Below are 6,780 nucleotides of genomic sequence, written 5' to 3'. Positions count from 1 at the left end.
AAAACTTACACAAGCTCAAGCTGGATACAATCCCGTCACGGAGCTGCGGAAGTGGGCACATGTTCATCTCTAGCTGAGGAGCTACCTGATAGCTTTTGAGAGGGAAAGTCAGTTTTCTTCAATGACCCCCTTCCCCAGGTAGATTGACCACCCTCCAGGGTAAGCCCCACTCCCAAGAATTGTTGGCTCACATAAACAGGTTTCAAAGAGGAGATAAAAGGGGGAAAAAAAGGGGCTGGGGATTTAGCTCAGTGGTAGAGCGCTTACCTAGGAAGCACAAGGCCCTGGGTTCGGTCCCCAGCTCCAAAAAAAAAGGGGGGGGGGAACCTCATGGTTGAATGGTAGGGAGATAGGAGTGAATATGGGAGGATTTGGGGAAGGGGGTGAATATGATTAAAAAAATACACTGTGTGAAACTCCAAAGAATTGATAAAAATATTATTTCAAAAGAGAACCTTCAAGAAGCTAAATCCAAAAAAAGAAAGGAAGAAAGAAAAAGAAAGAAAGAGAGGAAGGAAGGAACGAAGGAAGGAAGGAAGGAAGGAAGGAAGGAAGAAAGAAAGAAAAAAAGAAAGAGAGGAAGGAAGGAAGAAATAATATAAAACCATTAAGTAAAAGGTTATAAGGAGACAGAATATTCAGTCTTATATTATCCAACAGATAATATTAGCCATGAATGAAAGAATATAATCCTTCAATTGGCCTGGCAGACACCACCTTCACAGGGCGATCAATTTAACATTGGCAGTGGTGGGACAATCCGCCAATACACACCTCTTGCTCTAGTGCAGTGAGTAGGACATGACACTAATCTATGTGGTCCTCTGGCCAAAGAACTTCGACCCAAATCTAACGATGAGGATGTGGACAAACAGATCCAGAATGTGGAGTGCTTTACAAAACCCAGACTGGAAAAGAAACCCACATCATTAAGACAAAGACAAAGGTTTGTTCCAGATTATACAAAACAAAGGGAATGATGGCCAAATGCATCTGAGAAAAGACCCAGCAGTAGAAAACAGTATAGCTCGAGAAATTTGAATGCAGATCACACATGAAGTGATTTATCGATTTAATGTTAAGGTGTGATAATAGGATTGTGTCATGTGGGATAATGTTCTTATGCTAAGTACCTATTGCTGAAGTACTTATGGGTAGAGTGTCATAATGTCCAAAACACTCTAGCTACAGAGAACAAAAAAGAGGAGGAGGAGGGGGAAGGGGGAGGGGGGAGGGGGAGGAAGAAGAAGAGGGGGAGGAGGAAGAGGAGGAATTAAAACCCAAAGCCGTCTATTTCTTAATTACTCCACCAAAGACCTTCTTGTGGCTCCACAGCTCAGTGTGCTAAATTAGATTGGAATCTCTCCAAAGGCATCATGGCAAAAAAAAAAAAAAAAAAAAAAAAAAAAAAACCAAAACTATTCTGTAAAGCTTTTTAGACCAAAGGTCTTCCAATTTGTGTAGGAATGCATGTAAAGGTAGAAGACGCCCTACGCAGCCCCATATGTGAACCCTTTGCTCTGACCTTCCTCTATCCTAACAGTACTGCTCTCTGGCTCTCAGGTGCTGGCCTTTTGTCCCATTGTCCTCTGTGTCCCTTCTTCAGAGGTAATGTCAGGCCTGCCTTACTTCTCAAGAGAGGTCTAAGTGTCACTTTGGTCCTGCTACATCTGGCCATACCTGGTAGACACTATCCACTATCTAGGGTGTTAGTTTGTCAGACATGTCATAGCCTGCCCCCACAGAAGATTTGGTAAAGTGGGTGAATGAGCCAAAAAGGAGAGGGGGAGAGAGAGAGAGAGAGAGAGAGAGAGAGAGAGAGAGAGAGAGAGAGGAGAAAAAGAGTTTCTTGAAATTAGAATATTTGGGGTCTAACACATCAAGGAGGTATCCATTTTTCTCAGGTGCATAGAGGTTTTGGAAAGGCATCATGCGACACAATGAAGTGATGGAGTCCACACATGGTGGTGGCCTGTCAGCAGCAGTTCTTAAATGTTACTTCGATGGCATGGGAGCTTGTTAAACTTCTCGGTGTCAGTGTGGCCTTCAGTGATCCTGGTTCAGCAGACCTGGGATGAAGCCCACATCTTGATTTATTGAAGCTCCCCCCTCCCTTCAGATTCCAGTGTAGTGCAAGTGGTCTGAAACCCACATGGGGAGCCAGCATGGATGAAGTCACTCTTGCCAAAGTCCTTGCTACTCAACCATTGGTCCGTGGTCCAGCATCATCACTCAGGAGTTCATCAGGAATGCAAAATCGCTGAATCAAAACATGCTTTTGTTTTTTTTTTTTTTTTGGTTCTTTTTTTTTTTGGAGCTGGGGACCAAACCCAGGGCCTTGCGCTTCCTAGGTAAGCGCTCTACCACTGAGCTAAATCCCCAGCCCCAAACACGCTTTTATAACAAGGCGTCTAGAGGTTTATCATGCACATTAGTGCCTGGGAAACACAGATATAAAGGCAGGGATAATTGGCCACTCTTTTGACTTGGTCACTGTCCTTAGCTTGCCACTTTTACTGCTGCTGACACCTTTCACCTCACTTGACTCTGCTCCTCTGTGCTTCTGACTCCCGTGTCATGGCAGATCTCTTAGAAGCAGGTTAATAAACAGAGCTAAGGGGTTGTAGTGCTTTTTTCCCACACTGTGCACACAGCACACAAAGCATTCCAGCTTGAGCTGTACCTCTTCCTGAACTACTCACTAGGTCAATGATATTTTTCCCCTTCTGTCTTTTTCACTTTCCTTGTTAACCATTTTAGGTTTACAGTTCGGTGACGTGAACTATATAGTTCATTCTCACTCAGCGGCACTACCCATCGCCAGAGTTTTCGATGCACAGGCTGGGCAAATCCTTCAGTCTCTCTGAGCTTCATTTTCTTATCTACAAGATAGGGATGGTAGTATATAGGCCTGCGGAGTATTTGAGGCATTAAGTGAAATCATACATACCACGTCCGTGACTCATTAAAGGTGTCCCATAAATGCTGACATTTTCCTCCATGTTATTGTAAACATCTAAAGTCAACTGACAACTGTGTGTGTGAGTCTGTGCTTGTGACTCTACATGTGTAGTTTTGTGTGTAGTGTGTGTTTGTGTGTATGAGAAAGAGAGCAAAAGAGAAGGAAAGACAGACAGACAGAGAAAGAGAGAGGGAGACCCTCTGAACCTGGTATATACCCATTTAGCTAGACTGACTGGCCAATGACCTCCAGGAATCTGCCCCCACCCACCCCTTTAGCATAGGTGTGATGGTTTGGATAAGCAATGCGCCCTCCCAACACACACACAGAGCTTTGGGCTTTGAAGGTTTGGTCCCTAATTAGTGGCGCTGTTTGGGGAGACTTAAGGGCTGTGGCTTTGTTGAAGGAAGTGTATCCCTAAAGGCAGGCTTTGAGAGCTCAAAGACAAGTACCATTTCCAGCTTGTTTTCTCTGCTTCCTGTCTGTGGTTCAAGCTGTGAGGCATCAGTTTCTGTTCCAGCCACCATGCCTGCTATCTCCATTCTGGCACCGTGGACTTGAACCCTCAGGAATCGTAAGCCCAAATAAACTCTTTTATGCTGGCTTGTTCATGGTGGTCCAGCGTAGCATTAGAGAAGTACCCCATACAAGTGTCGTTACAGCTGTGTGCTGCCACACCCAGCTTCTTTATGTGGGTGCTGGAGACATAAACTCAGTTCCTCATGATTTTGTAGCAAACACTTTACTTGCTGAATCATCTCCCCAGCCCTCAAGAGTTTTTCCTAGTATACAAAAATCTGCACATTCTTGGCCTATCACTGCCGAACAACTAAGTTTGTAAACAGAAAGGTTCTAAAAAATCTATAGAATTAGGCCTTGAAAAAAAAGAGTAGTCATTCAGATATCACTGAGGAAATTACGTTCTGTGAAGCAACAACTTCTTTGTTCCCATTTTATATAAATTCCTTTATTGAATATTTAGATTGTGTTATAGCTTAAGAACAATCATTCAGTGTCAACGACATTCACACACGGTGCTTTCGATCTTGGGACTGGGTCACTTGGATGTAGTGTTTGAATTCTTTATATAAACGTTACCTTTTCAGAAGGATACTAAATTGAAAACTGGGGTCCTGTGCACTAAATTTCAAAGACTAGTTTAACTTCAGAACTGAGCTAATCAGAGTACAGGGAAGAGAATCAGACATCCTCTTCTCCCTTACTCTTACAAATAAGGATCTTGATCCACACAGTGCCTGTTTCCTGCTCACAGTCACGAGATAAGCTGCCAACAAGGGTGAGACCAGAGCCCAGGTTCCAGGAGTATGTTTTGGTGTTCAGTTGACCTTGAAGGACTGGCAACCTTTCAGCAGCACAGTTGATGAAGGGTGCAGAGAGACTGGGGGCTCTCTCGGGGCCCCAGCTATGTCTCTGAGTGAGGAGACTGGAAAGACTCAAGGTGAAGTGTCACTATGGGCGGTGATAGCCTTGATGTCTCTTGTAACGCAAAAGGTCAAAAATGAGGTGAAGGGGCTATTTTTAGTTTTGATTTTACACTCTGCAGGGTGGTTCCATACATTTATCTTACACAACACTCTAGCAATCGTGAGTGGGAATTTATAGGTGATTACCTAATACCCAGGAGATGTTCTTTGCAGAGCTAAAGATTGGAACTGAGGCCCAAAATAGGAATTTTACGTATTAGGGTTCTTAAAAGCATGAGATCCAGAGCCAGAACGCTGGGGTTCAAATCTTTGTGTCTCCATATAGAAACCACATACCTTGGGTACATATACTGAAGTTTATAGTTTATTATGTGGCAGATACTTTTCTAGATATAAAAATAATGCTTGACTTTTAGTACTTCAACTCCTGAGCAGGGGTTGTCATTTATTTTTAAAACTATGTCTTTGCAGATATGTCTGTTTGGGGTGTGGGGAGTGGTATGTTAACGCGAGTGAAAGTACCTGAGAAAGCCAGAAGAGGGTGGAGTTACAGGGGGCAACATGTGTAATTTACAGGTGTTGCAGGGCACCCCGCATGACACACGTGCTGAGAACTGATGTAGGGTCCCCTGGGAGAGCAGTCCATGTTCTAAACCATTGAACCATTTCTCCGGCCCCCAACTACTGATGTCTTTACTTTGCGATGGTACAAAATTGACTATTATTCTATAAATAGATAAAGTTTTTAATTTTGATCTCAGACCAGCAATGCTGGACAGTGACACTGAGCCTAGGGCACTTTCAATTTGTGACAGTTTCTACTTTCCATGAGTCTTTCTGGCTATAACTCCATTATCAGTAAAGGACTTTTGTACCATTCGCTTAAACCAACAATCCAATGAAATACAATTTATTGTTATTGCAATTTTCAATCCTCTCTCCCTAAAAATCAAGGAGGGAGGACAGAAGAAAGAGGTATTTCAGTCGAGGTGGGTGGTGGGAAATGCAGTTCCCAACTAGATTTTCTGTTCCTCGAGTTATAACATAATCTCAACTCGTTGGTATCCAGCTAGCTCGCCTCTCTCTAGTAATCCTCTGATAAACTATTGCTCTGAAATATTCTCCTTCTGAGGAAGACCCTACTTCCCTCTCTTGACTTTGGGCTCAGCCATGTCAATTGCATAGGCAGAGAACAGCAAATAGAACACAGAATGTGGACTCGTGGCTTCTTGTGCTTCTGTACTGAGAACAACGCCCCCGGACAGCTCCAGCCCCTTTAGGCTGGGATTTAGGAAACCACACGAGAGCAGATCTACTCTGTTACGGTGGCTGAGTGACTAGAGGAGGAGACCCAATCCCCCAGAACTTATAATACCAACACATTCAAATAACAAAAACAACAAACAAACAACAAACCTCTTTGGACTCTGGCAGCTAAGAATCTAGGTCCAGAGACTGGGGGTAACTTAATGGCAGAGTGCATGTCTAACATATGCAAGAAAGGCCCTGAGTTCCAGCTCTGCGCCCTCCCAGAAACCCAGGTTCCCCTAGACCTTCCCAGCAGAGCACCAGCTTGCTCTCCTCTTGTGTTGGTTCCTGAACTAGATAATGGGGCAGACAAAGTACTGAAACCTTATCTTCGCTGCTAACTCACAGTTCCTATTTCCACTATAACAATATCTTGGTTTGGGTGTTTTGAGGGTTTGGGGTTGGGGAGGTTGAGGTCTTAAGTAGCCCCAGCTGATCTCAAACTTGCTATGTAGTTAGAGACAACCTTGAACTCAGACTCTCTGCCTCTGCCTCTCCAAAGTTAGGATTACAAAGGTGTGAGCCACCAGGCCAGGCCTTACCTTTGGACTAGACTGAATCAGCCTTTAAAGTAACAGGATTTGAAACTACCCCACCCCCAGCAAACCTACAGAAGAGGAAACTCAGACCAGAACTTAATAAAATAAAATATCTTAGCAGGAGTTTAAAAATGTACTTCAGGCTTGTGGCTGGAGAGCTCCTACCATTCCCTGGATAGTATCAAGGTTACCCCACCACCAGCCCAGACTGATGTGTTTTAAGACATTTTTCCAAGCAGAAATAGAGGTCTAATCTCATGCAACAGGATTACTGTCACGTCCGTTCCGAGTGATGCTGACAGTGAGGGGCCTTCACTCACAGCTGGACATTCAGTTAGTGTGGGAATACACATTTCCATCTAGGACTGTGGTGGCCGTCACACTTGCCTAGCACGGGTAATAGCCAGATCGTAATTTTGTAGTTGTATTGGGTAATGGAGAGACAGCAGCTGTGTTCTTTTAAAAAAAAATATATACATATATATATATATGCATAAATCACGTTTCTACACATTGAACCTCACTA

General features: G+C 43.7%; 1 long non-coding RNA gene across 2 annotated transcripts in view; it reads left to right on the top strand.

Moving 5' to 3' along the window:
- Positions 1-6,780, top strand: part of LOC108350968 (uncharacterized) — a 30,885-nt gene that overhangs the window by 11,210 nt on the left and 12,895 nt on the right. The window lies entirely within an intron of this gene.

The sequence above is a fragment of the Rattus norvegicus genome, chromosome 5 (assembly GCF_036323735.1).
Source record: "Rattus norvegicus strain BN/NHsdMcwi chromosome 5, GRCr8, whole genome shotgun sequence".
NCBI lineage: Eukaryota > Metazoa > Chordata > Mammalia > Rodentia > Muridae > Rattus > Rattus norvegicus.
The sequence above is the reverse complement of the archived record's forward strand: the minus strand, read 5'-3'. Positions and strand labels throughout refer to the sequence as shown.